General features: G+C 36.6%; 2 non-coding genes and 2 pseudogenes across 2 annotated transcripts; all 4 read left to right on the forward strand.

The window, feature by feature from the left end:
* Positions 1–7598: 7598 nt before the first annotated feature.
* LOC148941716 (U2 spliceosomal RNA) lies at positions 7599–7771 on the forward strand (annotated as a pseudogene).
* A 443-nt stretch (positions 7772–8214) lies between these two features.
* LOC148941717 (U2 spliceosomal RNA) lies at positions 8215–8406 on the forward strand. Its single transcript, XR_016143318.1, has one exon. It is a non-coding gene; the product is annotated as a U2 spliceosomal RNA (small nuclear RNA).
* An 870-nt stretch (positions 8407–9276) lies between these two features.
* Positions 9277–9438, forward strand: LOC148941718 (U1 spliceosomal RNA). Its single transcript, XR_016143308.1, has one exon. It is a non-coding gene; the product is annotated as a U1 spliceosomal RNA (small nuclear RNA).
* Positions 9439–12583: 3145 nt separating this feature from the next.
* LOC148941719 (U5 spliceosomal RNA) lies at positions 12584–12700 on the forward strand (annotated as a pseudogene).
* The last annotated feature ends 5746 nt before the right edge of the window (positions 12701–18446 follow it).

The following is an 18446-nucleotide window of genomic DNA, read 5'->3' on the forward strand; positions in this document are numbered from 1 at the left end:
ATAATGGGTATTTCTCAAACGAGAAATAGCACCATTAGCTGTGCCAATCAGGTTAGTCAGTGCCTTGACCATACACTCACTCTCATCCAACGTTTCAAATATTTGTAACAACTGCAGGCTGTTAGAACTATCTCTTTGCGCGTGGGTATTGGAAACTGCACTGGTCTGATGTTCTTTGACTCGGTTTGGAAATTGGGGATCATTAACCTCCATCAGCTTAGCTTCACAGTCGAAAGATATTTTGTTGCACTGGAGAAGTGTGTTCTGAAAATTTTTAAATCATAAAATTGCCTTATCCCCAGAAAACATTTCAACTATCTGAAAGCCATGTCGGCTACAATACTTCATATGCTTTTGAAACGTTAAGTCAGTCCGAAATCTAGAAAGGCGAGTTGGACAGTAGAAACATTTCTCCCCATTCTTACCGTCCCCTGGAACTCTACTTATGTCTGTGATCGGATTAAAATGATCAATTGAATTAGCAGGGTCACTAGGTGGTGTGTATAACAACCAAAACCAGTGTCTGACCAAATCAACTGACGGACTTCTTACGGGGAATACCACCCTCTTTTTTTATAACAAACCCCATCCTGAAAGTCTGTTTCATACTGAACCACAGTAATGCTAATATTCAAGTGAGTATTAGCCCATTCAAAAATATTAATAGATTATAGCGTTACTGGATATTTTCCTTCGAAACACGAAAAATCTACAGTGAGAAAATCGGAACCGTCTTTGCCATGCACAGCCCAATCGTCTAAATTTGTCTTGGTAGCGTCATCTGCTAGAGGCTGAAATGCTGATATGAGAAAAGCATATCTGAAGGACTTTTGATCTGTTTCAAAACAGATCTGCTGGACACCTTTACAACCTTCCAGATCTGTATTATATTTTGAAACTACTGCCCCCTCAGACCCTGCCCCCCCCCTCTTAATATAACATCTGTCTTAATTTAACATATATTTACACAGAAATGTTCAACAAATAGAACTACAGATCCACTCCTATGTTCGTTAAAGTTCTCAAGATGCGCAATATTTTGATCTACCCAATCCATGAAAGCACCCTCAAAATTTTCTAAATTCGAATAAATTATGCGCATCTCGGAATATACATAATGATAATAAACTTCACTTTTCCCCTCATTTAAATAAAACACCTTTAAAACAATAGAAGCCTTAATTGATTCCTTCCCCCACAATTGAATTTGGTTCTCCGGAAGTGCACGAATTTTATCTACATAGTTGTGCACAATTTCTACGGGGTCAAACACAAATTTTCCCCCCATTAGTGAATTAAAGGGATTTCCAAACGTTACAATGTAAAAAACACGTGCATTTAAAATTCTATTGGAGAATTGAAAATCAGGGAAATCTATATACCCCTCCCCCGCTGGGAGATTACACACTCCCTCCAGGGGGTCCAAATTCTCGGGTGTATGCTACACATCCGGTGTTTGAAATGGACTCAGGAAGGTATCGGAAGGTGGAGGAAGAGGAGGAGAAGGGTTACCAGTTAATTCGTTTTTAAAATCATTTAAAAACTGTAGCGTATTTGGGCTCAAGTCCCTCAGCTCAACTGCGCTATTATCTACTTTTAAAAAATCATTTAAATACTCATCAATATTATCAGGTATTTCGTCGGAATTAGCGATATCACTCCATGGTGAAATGTTGTTGTTGGAGAGCTCCTCACCTTCTCCAACTGATGAGGGGGAAGACAAAGAATAAGGGACCAATGGTCGTCCAATCTATAAATGAAAAAATAGCTTATTTTCAAAGTGTTCAAATCATCCCCTACTGCTTTTAAAATTTGAATTATTATTTAAAGTCAGCGCTTAGTAGTAGTAGTAGTAGCAGTATGAGCATAGTAGCATTTGGTTAATTCAACTTAAAGAAAATCCAACTTAATATAAGATAAATACAATCTAAAACGCCGCTTTACATAGAAGGCGGTAATTGGATTTTGTTCAAAAAAAATAACTTATTTTCAAAGTGTTCAATTCAGCCCAACTGTTTTTTTTTTGTTTTTTTTTTCGCGGCACTGCCCCACAGCGCTTCTCGCAGCGCTCCCCGCGGCACTTCTCAGGCCCGCATCGCTTTCCGCGGCGCTTCTCGGCCTCGCAGCGCTTCCCGTGACGCTTCCTCGGCCCGCAGCGCTTCTCTGTCCCATAGCATATCTTATATTAGTATAAGATATTTACAGTCTAAAACGTCGCATGACATAGAAGGCGGCAATTTGATATTGTTCAAACAATCCCTCCAAATAAAATTTCATATTAATACTCTTTATCTGCTCTGGGAAAAAAAAACAACAAAAAACATGATTTGAAATGGATAGCCATCTCCTCTCATGATACACAACTCATTCAGATATAAAGTTTTTTTTTTTTTTTTTTTATTGTAGAGGCAATGTGAACCATTCGCTAATAAAGCAATTTATAATGCAATGGATTTTGCTACTTATTATGAGTGGGATATAGTGCATTTTTTTGGCTTCACTAATCTAATTTAGCAAAGGGTGAATGCATGCATTTGACATGATTCAAAGGAGGAGATCATTATATTTCCTTTGGGGAGGAAAAAAATGTCAATATCCCACTGAGATATACTTTTACACAATGTTCGAAAATTGTGCATGTAGAACAGGCCTCAAAAAGTTGGAAGAAATTGATTGATATATCTATATGATAGGTAGGAAAAAATGCTTACATTTGCAAAATCCGTCTGGGCTTGGATTTCGGATGAATCTGACATAGCATGCTGGGGGGTAGCCTCCTGATCTAGCGTTGGTGGGGCAGCTATTAGAGGTCCAAGGAGAGTGGATGTGTTAGTGATATCACATTCCAATACGGCTTGGGTAGGCATCACTTGTTTAGGAGTCTTCGGCCAGCGACCATATTGCATGACAGTAGCCTTCGCAGGGCCCGCCTTATTAGCCCTTGCTCTCTGACTGGGTGGTGGTGACGGGCATTCTTCACAATTTGCCTTAAAGAAGAAAAAAAAGTTAGTATTGAAATAATTTCCCCCCCCCCCCTTTTTTAAAAGAAGGAAAGTTAGTATCATCATCCATATAATTTTGTCTAGAGAAGTATTTATCTCATTTTAGTAAAGCAAAAAACCCATATTCCCCCCCCCCTAAATTTAGGAAAATTAACCCACCCTAGGTTTATCCCTCTCATGGAGTTAATCGTGCGTTTTATTCAAGAGTAATGTAGATTAACAAAGAATGTATCTTACTACCTTTTATTCAAATGTTATAGCTAAAATCACTAAATGACGAAGAAGCAATTAAGGTAAGAAACAATTATCTTTTCTATTTTGTCACTATTAAAAGTGCTAACCCCCTCCCCCAACAAAAATACAGGATACGCGCCCGGGAATATAAAAGAAAATTTAAATAAATCTTGAAAAAATTAAAAAAATGGCTAGAGACACAACGCATACATTTACACATTTTGTTTCTTGTCAATGGGTGTACATGTCTACACACCGAATCCCCCCTTACTTTTAATGCGAAGAAATAGTTTGTTTTCATTTTACACTGATGGCGGTAGAATTGAAGGCATTGGCCTCCCCCTTTTACATAATTTACTTACAACGAAGCTGTTAGGAGCGATGTATTGCCCCTCCCCCCTTTCACATAATGTCCTAAATATATTGTTAGACTTAATTTGAAAATAATCCATTTCACTTCTCCAAAATAGTGCATCACATATTATTGCTTAAAACTGTTTTAATTTGACAACAAAAAAAAAACCCTTTGGCTAGACCGATACCGTGATCACACCGGAAGAGGGGTGACAAAGTAATTATAACCTTGCGGAAATGTATAGTCAAGTTAGCGGCTTAATAGCTAAGGGATTGACAGAAAGTTGAAAGTAGATAGGCTTACATAAAAATAAATTTAACGAATAGGTATTTCTATTTGCGGTGTTTATGTTTTGATTATAAAATAATATATTTTCATTTTGAATTGAGTATATCGATGGTATGGTTTGTGGGGGGGGATGGAGGTGGAAATAGAGAAGGAAGGAATTTATCGAAATAGTATTTCTTTTGCGAGAATTTGGTGTTGTAAAACAATGGGGTGGGGGGGGAGGGGGGATATTGTTAGACCCTAATTTGAAAATACCTTGTTTCTCTACTTCCATACAGGTTGTGTAGGCCTAGCTTAATTATTGTTTTAATTTGACAGAAGAATAGTTCCGTTGACCGCGTTTGTAAAGCGGAAAGGGTGATAGCTAATTTTAACCTCGAACTGGAGATTGTGTCAAAACAGAACGGGATTTTCATTAAAAATTGACAGAAGCCAGCAGACACTTTAGCTGAATATACTGGAGGGTGACCAAGGAAAATAAAAAGTGGAATTTAACGTTAAGGATTTAACTCGGGGAAATTTAGTAAGTGGGGTGTATAAAATTCCGTGTTCTTGTGGGAAGTTCTATATTGGTAGGACTCACCAACAATTTGTTGAAAGGTTTATTGAACACCGTAATTCAATAGAAAAAACCCTACAATTAAGCAAGCCTCCAGAAACTTTCGTTTCAGCTTTAGCAGAGCATATTTGGCTTCAACCAGATCTTTTTGTAAAACTTGATGAAGCCATGGCTATTTCTAATGATAAGGGGTACACCCAATGGGCCAGGGAAGCCATAGACATTAAAAAACATATGTTTGCTAACCTTTCCATAAATAGGGACACGGGTAATTTAAATATTGACCCAATTTATGATAACCTTCTAAAGAGTGAATCAATTGTCAATAAGGGAGTAAAGATTTTAAATAATCACCAGGGGACTATTTTACCTGCTAGACCAAAACGATTTGCTTCAGTAATAGCTAACAAAAGGATTATTTCGCAATTGAATAATTAAAGTAATTTACAGTTTTTTTATTTTTCCTCAGTCACTCTGGTGTCCTCACTGAAGTAACTCTATATTAGCATCTTTTCCCTACGTGGATTAGTTTGCGCCGATTGTACATTTTTTTTTTTTTTTTTTTTGGTGGGCGTTTTATTGGTTTTTCTTTTTATCTTGCTTTTTCTTTTTATTTCGTGCTGAATATGCCTTGTTTTTATAAAGGCGAAATATCCGCGTTGTTTTGTTTCTGTTGTTTTTCTTTTCTCTCCACTGGCCACAGTATCGTTTGTTTTTTTTTTTTTAGAGATTTTTCTCTTTGTTGGTTTTTTGAAGGGCAAGTAGGCCCCCTCCCAGGCTCATTTTTTTCCCAAAGTCACCCGATCAAAGTTTTGAGATAGCCATTTTTTTCAGCATGGTCGAAAATATGATAACTATGTCTTTTAGGATGACTTAATCCCCCAACGTCCTCGGGGAAAGGGTTGAAAGTTGTGAACTTTACCCAATGTTAACATATAGTATTGGTTAATGGGAAGTATACAGACGTTTTCAGGGGGGATTTTTTTCTGGTGGTGTAGGTGTGGGGGGTGGGTCGGGGGATATATGAGAGGATCTCTCCATGAAGGAAGTTTTCATGGGGGAAGGGACATTGCTATGCAGGGGACGCCGGATTTCCCAGCATTATTTAAAAAAAAGATCAGAGATTATATAAAACGACAAGTTTTTCAATTGAAAGTAAGGAGCAGCGTTAAAACATTAGACAAACAGAAAATATTAGATACAGGATTGAGTTTACCCGCTAGTCAATACCTCGCTCTTTAAACCAAAGATTTTTAGTACTTTCATAAGAGCTATTTATTCTAATTAACGGCCTTTGTGATTAAGCGGTCATTTTTAAAGAATTGGAACAAAATTCGAACTTTAGCTTAAAGAGCAAGGTATTGACTAGGGGCTGAATCCCCTTATATACGTATTAAAAATATATGAATATAGAAGTTCGTTACGCAAGTTAACTCGTAAGTTACGTATATTTATTACTAATAAAAACGTTCGTAAATAAAATTAAACAAGTTTCGAGAAAGCCATTTAACCAAATAAAAGTAAAATTAACATGAAAATTTTGTTTTGATTATTCATGCACGGTGAGCCAAAATAAAAACCTTTATTAATTCAAAAACGTTCAAAAATTAAATAAAACAATTTTTTTTAACTGAAAGTAAGGAACGACGTTAAAAGTTGAAACGAACAGAAATTTTTCCGTATAGGAAAGGGGCTGTCCCCTCCTCAACGCCTCTTTCTTTACGCTAAAGTTTGACTTTCTTACAACTCTATTTTTTTAAATAAAAAACTTTAGCGTAAAGAGCAAGGCGTTGAGGAGGGGACAGCCCCTTTCATATACGGAATAATTTCTGTTCGTTTTAAGTTTTAACGTCGTTCCTACTTTCAGTTAAAAAAAAACCTGTTTTTTATATTTAATACTAACGAGAGAAGAAACCCGCCAAGGGGGTTATTTGCAAGAGACCGCTATAGAGAAATGGAATGCAAAGCGTGGTTTTCATTGCACTTAAGATATCTAAACTGTTGTTGTTTCCATCTTTGGAGCAAATTTAAAAATATCACAATGTAAGTTGTACTATTACCAAGTAGCATACATAACATGGGCACCCATAAGGGGGGGGTGTCAATGGGGGACTCCAGCCCCTCCCTGGCTGAATGCCGGTGTTATATATTTGTGTTAGTTAAAAAAAACTTTTTCCACAGAATAAGTTTTCAAATAAAAGTAGAGCTCTATTATGTTAAAAATAGACAGAAATTAAATCAAATAACATTACAATAGTAGAACTACACCACATCACTATCAACATATGTGTGAAATCCAAAACGATCAAATATTATAATAAATTTGCGAGTTATACTCAAAACGAGCAATAATAAGCAACATGTGGACTGACAGCCCCCATGCCTTCTCAAGACCAGAGAATAACTTGGGCTTTACTGAAAAAAAAGACAGTGGATTGTCAGTATGATAAACTCAAAATGAAGTGCCAATTAGATCTGGTAAGCCCCCCCCCCCTAAAATCCAGTCTATGGGTGCCCATGATGCATGAATACAAATAACTTCAATTGGGGGGGGGGGTTATTTTCCTGCAAGATTTTTTTTTCTTGTTCCGCCTTCCAGATTCAAGAAAGTCTTTTTATGGCATTATTATGGAAAAAGGGATTGTTTTTTTTTTCTATTTTTGTTAAAGAAACTGAAAAAAACAAAGAACTTCCCCTCCCTGGATTATGAATAACACTCTTCCCCTCCCAGGGCCGTGTCCAGAACTTAACTTTGGAGGGGCGGGGGTATAAAATGGTTAAAAAAACTCATCCAAAGTGTGTTTAAATGCATTGCGTTACGTTTAAACGTGAATATCTTGTCTAAAATAAAATAAGCCTGCATAATTCAAGGATCCAGATAAACAGGTCCATTTTTTTTTCTTTTAGTATATCTTTGTCTGATTTTGGCTTTCTGAATGACAATTTTTGTCCCAAGTCTTGATTGGAATATTTTCCACTGCCCATTAAAATATTGAGATAAACTTTGATATTATTGGAAATGGTTTATACTGTTTATAAAAACCTAAAGACAAAGTGACAAGTTAATTGATTGTTATTTGAGTATTGCAACCAAAGTTAAATTTGCGACAAACTTTGTTACTCGTATTCTTATAAAGTCTTTGACAATCCTTGTTGAATTATCGCTTCTCTGGCCAAGATAAAAGTGTAGTATCAGCTTAATATCTGATACGATTCCTACATGGGGCCCAGAATATTAAACTGTTTTTAGAAACCGGAGGGATGTCGGGGCTTGCTCCGCTCCCTACACACGTCGGCCCCGATTGCAGTACCTCCGTGATCGGCGCACACCTTTCGAGGGGAAATCAAAGTCCATGAACCCTTATCATTTGTGTGTTATAGCGCTTTTCCAAATTTATAGAAACCACACCTGTATTTTCCCAGTCCTTGAATATATTGATAATCATTTTTTTGTCATCGGAAAAAAAAGAAAATTGTATATAGTTTACAAAATTTAACAGTGAAAAAGCCAGTCACCACTCGCCATAATTAAGTTAAAGTGAGCTGTTAGTAGTAGTAGTAATGACAAAGACCCCTTTGATTGTTAACGAGAAAACAATTGGCATAATCAGTAGACGGTCACTGGGTTCTCGGAAATTAAAATTTCGACTTTATAGTCATATTAATAACAGAGTGAGAAACCCTTGATTTTCTTTTCTCAAAAAGTCTTAATTGGAAAATTTTCCGTTTACTTTAATGAATGATATTTGAGCATTGTAATTAATTATCGATAAATTATCGCTTCTCGGCCTTTCGGCTAAGATCAAGGTGTAATATATATTCTTATGACCTTAATATCTGTACGGTCCCTACATGGAGCTGAGAATATTAAACTGATTTTCGGGAACCGGAGAGATGTCGGGGCTTGCTCCACTCCCTCCACGCTTTGACCCGGTATTGCCGTACCTCCAAGAATCGGCGTACCCCTTCCGAGAGGAAACCAAATCAATTATGTGAATAATGCGTTTTTCTAACTTAATAGAAATCACTCTTGTAATTTCCTAGTCGTTGAATATATTGAAAATCATATATTTTTCATATGAAAAAAAGGAGAAAAATTATATATAATTTACAAAAGTTGATGGTGAAAAAGCCAATAACCAGATATGCGAAGACGACAGTTAGAGTGTGTCAAAAAAAATGAAGACCAAAGACAAACGTGGTTAGAAGACATGTGACCCTGATGATTTGAGCGAGTCAAAAATGAAAATGGAGAGCAAAGACACACGCGGTACCAATCCGAAGACATCGTTACAGCAAAGTGGCTTGAACTCGCATCCTTCCTATTCACTTGAAGTTCAGGCTGCTCTACTGTTTCTTCGCCACTGTGCTGCGGTAACTTTTAACACATAATGTGACATTGCACATGTGATTAATATGGATCGATAGAGAAATTGGTGAGGAGTCGAAATCTGTAATCTCTTTTTCTGCAGACAGTCTTTGAAATTGCCAATATTTCACTGAAGATTATGCCAAGTTAAATTTTCTAAAAATCAATTTATTGCAAAGATTTCAATAATACAGTAATTTGGTTTTTAGAAAATTTAACTTGGCATAATCTTCTCTAAAATTGTGTAAATTTCATAGACTGTCTGCAGACAAAAGGATTTGTGGTAGTTTTGCGCTTGGAAGATTATTTGACTTTATTTCCGCTCATTTTTGCTTAATGGAGCTCTTTTTCTTTCCTTTGAAAAACATATTTTGTGGGAAAAGTTTTTAAAATGTTAATCAGTAAAATGGCCTCTGAATCTTCAGAAATTAAAATTTCGACTATTCAGTCATGTTGATAACAGAGTGAGAAACCCCTGATTGGGGAGCTGCCTTGATCATAAAGGAGGGGCTCCCAGGGTGAGGCCTTTCCATTGCACTTCGGATTGGCTGACCCCCGTGATTACCCCAAATGGGGGTAACTCAACAGCGTAATTTCTGGTAGTGGGGGACTGCGTTCGCGCGGACTCTCCTCACATTGAAAAGTTTTGTTTATTGGGCCCCTTTTATGTGTCATGTATTTATCAGTTGAAATAAAAAAGTATACAATTTGATGTTCTTAAGACAATAATGGCACATGTAAAATTGATCATTGGGACCCTTTGAATAAATGAATTTCTTGATAAACTTACATGTTTGAAATATTACGGAAGAATTGTGCCTAAAATTTCATGCATATGAGAGACTTGAGCGTATACTCTATAGATTCCTGATGCATTTTGTTTTTGGAAAATACTCTGTAGTTATTAAATACTGAATTTTGAAGTTAACTTGGAATCTAATCACATTGCTTAAATTTAGATTTAGTCACAGAGGCTAGTCTTAAAAAAGTGAAATGCCCTTGGTCCCCCCACATTTCATCAAGTCAATTGCGTTGGCAACATATCAAACTAAAAATTCCTTCACTACCGCCAAGCTTCTTGGAATATTTAAATAGGGGGGCCTTTGGCTACAGCAATTGATCCATCACTCAGTTACATTACAATTATTTTTTTCGCCTGATTACTGAATATTTATGTTTATTTGCTGCGGATGTAGTTTTTGTACCATGTCATTAAAGTTGCCCATAAATTGCTGCTTATTAAATATGTTTTCTCATCATAAGAATTTTTTACCCGTATTTACTTGATTGAACATAGAATTCCTTATTGCTTTCGAACCTTGTTAAAAAACTGATAAGGATTTACTAGGATTTATTTATGTATACTCAAGTCAATTCTAGCACTCTTCATAGCTCTGGCCAGTCATGCCAAACATGGTACAATTGTACCCTTTTGGTACATTTCACCTCTACTGGTACAATTTAGTACAATCCCATAAAATATGGTACATTTTACAAAATTATGGTTAAATGTGGTACAATTCAGTATGTTTGTATTCTTTCACCTACAAGTGTTTTATTTCACCCAGATCTGTTCAGCATAGTCAAAATAAGAGACAGACAAGCAGTCGCCTATTTTCCTTTTTTCGTAAACACATTTTATATATACACGCCTCCAAAGGTCGACAAAAACATCTTTCTGTGTAACAAGTCTTACAAGTAAGTAGAAATTAAAAATAAGGCGATCTAGCTCAACTATATATATATATATATATATATATATATATATATATATATATATATATATATATATATATATATATATATATATATATATATATATGTATATATATATATACACCAAACGGTAAATGTAGTTACCAAACTTTGAAAGCAGTGAAAGTTTTCTTTTTTTTCAGAATTGCATAAAATTATTCATTTTACTTGTAGATAGATAGTTTTTCACCCTTTCATCTTAGGGTAGAATCTAACGTAAATAGTAATATTTGTGGGTGGGGCACTCGCAATTGAGTCAAGGTCTAAAGCTAGGGTATAGATTTGAAACATTAAAAAACATGTATTGTTGTCAGATATTAAATAATCGTCCCATTATTTATATTTGAGTCTCTTAACTATAATTGCCGCTGACCATAGTATCTGATGGATGTAGTGAATTGAGTACCTCTTCTCTTCTGAATGAGATGGCGTTTGGCTTCAGTCTGTATTTGAATACTCGGACTCTGGAACAGGAAATATGTCCTATTTATGCAAATTGCAGACTCATGTAAATATTTGGCTGTACCTGTATCAGTGATTAAATAAAAAAAAAAAGTTTTTTTAATTGAAAGTAAGGAGCACCATTAAAACTTAAAACGAACGGAAATTATCACAGACAGCGCAATCGCGCTGCCTAAGTAAAGAACGATTTTGGCACAATGTTTATTTCTTTTTTCTTTACACCAGGGCACTTCGCATCAATGGAGTGGTCGTAAAAACTTGGAATAAGGATTTCGTCGGAAATTGCAATGGCTAATGCCCTTTTTAATAGTTGGAAAGTGATTGGAGGGCAACTAATCCCCCTCCCACCCCCACCCTCCCATTTTCCCTTTATGTTTAAAAAATAAATTGTGCCTTAAGATTAAATCAAAACGATGTTGGCCCAATATATATATATTTTTTTTTTCCTTTAGACCAGGGCACTTCGTATCGATGGAGTTGTCGTAAAAACTTGGAAAAGGGCTCATTCGATTGGAAATTGCAATGGCTAATGCCCTTTTTAATAGTGGAAAGTTATTGGAGGGCAACCAATCCCATCCCCACCAATCCAATTGCCCTTTATGTTTAAACACTAAATTTTGCCTTAAGATTAAATCAAAATGAACTGCGTTAATGCTAATCCCCAATAAGGCATCTCAGCGGTATTTTTCTTTTTCTCTGAAAAGACAATGTCAATATAAAACGAACAGAAATTAATTTTAAAAACTTTTTAAACAAAATAAGTTTTTCAAAGAAAAGCAAAGAACTCCATTAAATCAAAATGAGCAAAAATAAAATAAAATAATCTACCAAGCGTGAAACTACCACACATCAGCACCAATAAATAAATGAAACCCAAAACAAACAGAAATTACAATAAACAATAATGGAATCAGATTCAAAATAAGCAGAAATTAACGGGAGTAGGGCTCAAAACTCTTGAACCTTCCAAAGGCCAAAAAATGATTTACACTTTAATGAAAAAACACAAATGATTGTGAATTATCAGTATAATATACATATGCTTATATTTAGTAATCAAAATGTTAATATTATTTGATTTATTAAATTAAACATTTATATTTTTTCAGTGAGGTGCAAGTTATGTTCTGGCCTTGGGAAGTCATAGGGGTTTTGAGCCCTACTCTTGTTGGTTTCTGCTTATTTCGAGTTTGAAAAAGTTTGCTAAAGTTTGCTGAGTGTATAAATGGTCGTAAACGGCCAAAAAACAACGACTTTTGTTGGCCTGTAGTAAAATGTTTATGTTGTAATATGTGTTATTCCGAACAATTTCTGCAAGTGCTGTCAGGAGTAATGTACTCTATTAGAAGAGAAAGAAAAACAAAGGAATGGAGAAAGAAAGCGAATGAAAATGTTTTATTCTAAATTTTTATAGATAGTGCTTTACGTCACCGACGATCCGCGTGTTACACTAAGCGTAACACACAGAAAAAAAATTTGGGATATGGTACATTTTTTTTGTCTTTGGTACATTTTTCATGCAATTTGTGGTACATTTTGCTTTGAGGTTTTGGTAACACTGGCTCTGGCCTCTCCTCATATCAAGTTAATCTTTCGTCTTTTTCTAAAGATTACCGTGAGGAGGGGCACTTGATGAGTCTTAACAAATTTTTGAATGCCGAAAGGCAGACTAGCCTTTACTCTTGGATTATGTTCTAATATTCCAAGTTTACTTATCTGACAAGCCTTATAACTTATCCTTAGCGTTTGACGAGACTTAAATGACATGAGAGGTTAGTAGGACTACTACTTAGGAAACGGTGTTGATTTGTTGTCAGACAAGTAACCCTGGAAAATGCAGGATAATTGAAGTCTCATATGAATAAACATTCAATCTTTTCAAAAATGAAAATTCAAAGTGTGGAATTATGGGCAGATAGCAGAAAGGGACAGTAATTGTGAAATGTGGCACACTTTATAGGGGTTTCTAAATAAGCTATGTTTATAGTGAAGTAGACATGATTAGTATTGTTATTCGCCGACTTGCATAAAGCTTTTCAGTTGACAAATTACCGGCTAAGTATTTGTAGGTATCTTTTGCAGATTACATCCGGGGAAGTTAATTTTAAGCGGGTAAGGGATGCTCAAAGGCACTCTTGGCTTGGTGCAATAACGAGCCAAGTCCTAGATGCTCTTGAGTCCCCATTCTCTTAGGGCCCTCTTTCCTCCTTTGTCTAGGAACAGTATTTCCATCCCAGTTTAGGAGGTTCCTTTGAGATCTTATAGGGGTAAATCCTTTCATTTGGGGATTCCATGGGTTTCTTGCCTAATACTATCAAAGATTTTAGTCTCTTTCGTTCCTTATCTTGTTTCTAGACACAATGCTCTGTCCGGCGGGAGAACGCGATTCAAGAGACAATGCTCTTTGTGAAGGGAAAAGACAATCAAGAGCCAATTCTCCATGCGAAGGGAGAACAAGAATCAATAGAAAACGGTCAGTGAGGAAGGAGAAGTCTGGAGCCTAAATGCAAATAACACTAAAACCCTGCGATTTACCATATCAAAGTTTTATCTTCGTTGATACATTCGGGGAGTCTGAGGTATGGCATTCTGACAGCTTAACTAATGATTCCTTGGTCCATACATTAGGCTCTTTCAATGAAGAATGAATTCATTGAGTTGATGATTAAAGCGTATTGTGTAAGATTTTTTGGAACAAGGAATTGGTGTGGTCAGGGCTGGTCCTTGATTCTATAGCAGGGCTTGCTGCAGAACCGTCCTAAATTTTACAGAAATCTATTTGTCTCCAGAAAGAGAAGACTTTGTGAGGGGCCCATGGGCTTGTACGAGATTGGAAGGAAGAGATTTTTGTATTTATTGCTTAAGCCCTTATATGGTGTAAAGTGCGAGCCAAGTTCAAGCTACACTTAGTCCTCTTTTTTTTCGTCTTAGAAAGTAACTATTGCCGGATTTGCTATTCTTACAGAATAAACACGTAATTTATTTAGGCTAAAAGTTAAAAGGCAAAGCATTGCTCAAGAAATCTGAACCAAACTAGCACAAGTCCACACAGAATACACAAACATTGATCTTCTGTACTTGAAAAATCAAAAGATACTACCATCTTGGAATGCAACTTCCCTCGTAGTACTTTGTTTCTACTAAGTCTTTCAAGCTCGAGTCCATCTTATAGGACTTTTGTTTCATTTTCTATTGCTTTTCTACGGTTCAGAGCTTAAGGTTCTTTAATAAGTTTATACTTAAATTCTACTATAAAACTGGAATTACACTTGAAGGCCATCTATTCTTCAACAGAGTGTTCTGGTTACACTGTTAGTAACAAGATAGAATTATAGAATTAATCAAGTAAATGAAAAATAAAAAGGATAAAAACTAATAAAAATAAACTAAGTAATCATTTACCTGATAAAGTCTCACTGTATTGTTTCCGTGTATTTTCCTTGGGTGATTAAAAATTCAGCGTTTGTATCCATCTTTGGAGCAAATTTAATAATGTCACAATTTAAGTTGTATTATTACCAAGTAGCATGCATAACATGAACACCCATGAGGGGGGGGGGGCACCGGGGGGCGCCATCCCCCCCCCCTGGCTGAATGACGGTGTTATATATTTGTATTAATTAAAAAAAACTCCACAGAATAAGTTTTCAAAGAAAAGTAAAGCTCTATTATGTTAAAAATGGGCAGAAATAAAGTCAAATAATCTTCCAAGCGTAAAACTACCACAAATCACTATCAACAATTAAATGAAACTCATAACGGATAGAAATTATAATAAATAGCCGAGTAAAACTCAAAACGAGAAAAATTAACATTACTAGGGCTGGCAACCCCCATGCTTTCTCAAGACCAGAAAATAACTTGGGCTTTACTGAAAAAAAAAAACAAAAAAAAAAACAACTGACTGTGGATTTTCAGTTTGATAAACTCAAAATGAAGTGCATATTAGACCAGGTAAGCCCCCCCCCCCCCTAAAATTCAGCCTATGGGTGCCCATGATGCATGAATACAAATACCATCAATTGGGGGGGGGGCTATTTTCCTGCAAGATTTTTTTTCTCCTTCCCCCTTCCAGATTCAAGAATGTCTTTTTGTTGCATTATCATAGGCAGCACGCTAGCGCTGCCTAAGTAAAGAACGATGTGGGCACAATGTGTTTTTTTTTTTGGTTCTCCATACCCGGGCACTTCATATTGAAGGAGTTGTCGTAGAAACTTCGAAAAGGGCTCATTCGATTGGAAATTGGAGTGGCTAGTGCCTCTTTTAATAGTCGAAAGTGATTGGAGGGCAAGTAGCCCCCACCCACCCCATCATTCCCCCAAACACATCCGATCAATATTTTGTGATAGCTATTTTGTTCATCGTAGTTGATTTCCAGATAGAAAATACGTTTTTGAGGAGGACACTCCCCCACAACCCTCAGGGCAAGGGTTTTAAGTTATGCCCTGGGGGCATATAAGATTTTTATAGAAGGCGTTGTCGTAGAAACTTCAGAAGAGGCTCATTCGATTGGAAATTCAAAGGGCTAGTACCCCTTTTATTAAGTCAAAAGTGATTGGAGGGCAACTAGACCCCCCCCACGTCCATCAGTCCCCCAAACATATCCAATCAAAATTTTGGGATAGCAATTTTGTTCAGCGTAGTTGATCCCCAGATATACAATATGTTTTTGAGGGGTACACTCCCCCACAGCCCTAAGGGCTGTTTTAAGTCAAGGGTTTTAAGTTATGCTCTAGGGGAATATAAGGTTTTCAAAGAAGGCATTGTCATAGAAACTTCAAAAAAAGCTCATTCGATTGGAAATTCAAAGGGCTAGTGCCCTTTTTAATAGTCGAAAGGGATTGGAGGACAACTAGCCCCCCCCTACACCCAGCATTCCCCCAAACCCATCCAATAAAAATTTTGAGATAGCCATTTTGTTCAGCGTAGTTGATTTCCAGATAGAAAACATATTTTTGAGGAGACACTCCCCGAACCCTCAGGGCAAGGATTATAAATTATGCCCTGGGGGGCATATAAGGTTTTTATTTAAATCTTTGTCGTAGAAACTTGAAAAAGGGCTCATTCAATTTGAAATTCAAAGGGCTAGTATCTTTTTTAATAGTCGAAAGTAATTTGAGGGTAACTAACCCCCCAAAACTAACCTAACATAAACCAGAGACGACACACACACAGAGACGACACACACATAGAGACGACACACACATAGAGACGACACACACATAGAGACGACACACACAAAGACACGATAAAAACACAGAAACAACACACACAGACGACACAAACACAGAGAAGACAAACAAACAGAGACGACACACATACACACACGTGACACACACAGAGACGACACACACACAGAGACGACACACAAACACAGACGACACACACACAGAGACGACACACACACAGAGGCGACAAACACACAGAGACGACATACACACAGAGACGACACACACATAGAGACAACACGCACATAGAGATGACACACATAGAGATGATACACATAGATACACATAGAGATAAGGTTTTTACTGAAATCAACCCTTTTTAATAGTCGAAAGTGATTTGAGGGCAACTAACCCCCCTCTCACGCCCACTTTTTCCCCAGATACTCCCCCACAACCCTCAGTGCAAGGATTATAAGTTATGCCCTGGGGGTATATAAGGATTTTATTGAAATATTTGTCGTAGAAACTTGAAAAAGGGCTCATTTGATTTGAAATTCAAAGGACTAGTACCCTTTTAAATAGTCAAAAGTGATTTTAAGGCAACTACCCCCTGTCACGCCCACCTTTTCCCCAAACACATCCAATCAAAACTTTTAGATAGCTATTTGTTTCAACGTATTTGACATTTTGTAGACTTATGTCTTTAAGGTCGACAACCCCTCCCCCCCAACGCCCTCCGGGCAGGGGTTGTAAGGTATATTTTGGGGGCATATATAGTTTTCATTGTAATCGTTGCCGTCGAGAGTTCAAAAGCGCTCATTCAGCTGGAAATTGAAAGGGCTTGTGCCTTTTTAATAGTTGAAAGTGATTGGATAGCGACTAACGCCCCTCTCACGCCCACCATTTTCCCAAACACATCCAATAAAAATTTTGAGATATCCATTTTGTTCAACGTAGTTGACAGTTCTGGAAATTGGGTCTTTTAGGATGATAACCCCCTCAGAGCCCTCAGTGCCAGGGTTGTAAGTTATACCCTGGGGGCATTAAAGTTTATAGCCAAAGTTGTTATAGAAATTTCAAAAAGAGCTCATTTGATTGGAAATTAAAATGCCCTTTTTAATAGTCAAAAGTGAGTGGAGAGCAATTAACCCCCCTTTTACGCCTACCATTTCCCCAAAAACATTCAATCAAAGTTTAGAGATAACCATTTTGTTTTACATAGTTGAAAGTTCTGGAAATTATGTATTTAAGGATGAAAAACCCCCGGGAGCCCGAAGGGCAAAGGTTGTAGTTTATGCCCTGGGGGCATATAAGATTTTATAGACAGAGTTGTCGTAATACTTCAAAAGGGGCTGATTCAATTCAAAATTGAGAGGGCTAGTGCCTTTTGTAAAAGTAGAAAGTAATTGGAGCGTAACCAACCTCCCTCTCACGCCCACCATTCCTCCAAACATATCCAATCAAAATTTTCAGATAGACATTTTGTTCAACGTAGTAGAAAGTTCTGGAAATTAGGCCTTTGAGAATGACCTGAGGGTAAGGGTTGTAATTTATGCCCTGGGGGCATATAAGTTGTTTATAGAAAACGTTTTCGTTTCCAAAAGTGCTCATTCGATTGGAAATCGGAAAGCCTAGTGACCTTTTTAATAGTCGAAAGTGATTTGACGGCTTGACTTTTTTTTAATCAAGATCGATGTGTGTATAATGTATTATTTTTTAGTTGTTGTTGTTTAGACCAGGGCACTTTTTATCTAAGGAGTTGTCGTAGGAACTTCGAAAGGGGCTCATTCGATTGAAAATAGTGGAGGGCAACTAGTCCCCCTTCGACTCCCACCCTTCCATTTGCCCATTATGTTTAAAAACTAAATATTGCCTTAAGATTAAATCAAAATGCACTGTGTTAATGCTAATTCCCAATAAGGCATCTCAGCAGTATCCCAAGAATGACTAAGGGTATTATGTTCAAACTTTCGGGGCTACTTCTGCTCTTAAAATTTAACCAAATCAAAATAGCGTAGGTGTATCCAAGCTATCAAAGAAAGTAAACAGATTTTTTGGCGAATGGTATCAAGTTTTCTATTTCAGGTCAACTAGAGGAGGTATGAAACTAAATTAAACAGTACTATTTGTGTCCAGATTTTAAAAGGGTGGATGTTGTTAAAAATTTCTGAAAATATTTCTCCAACATACAAATAACAGGCCAAACTATAAAGTCTTAAAAAACGAAAAGATTTGAAGCATTATTTTCTTATTC

This window comes from Artemia sp. Qi Xiang Cuo, chromosome 18 (genome assembly GCF_049724085.1).
Source record: "Artemia sp. Qi Xiang Cuo chromosome 18, ASM4972408v1, whole genome shotgun sequence".
NCBI classification, from domain to species: Eukaryota; Metazoa; Arthropoda; class Branchiopoda; order Anostraca; family Artemiidae; genus Artemia; species Artemia sp. Qi Xiang Cuo.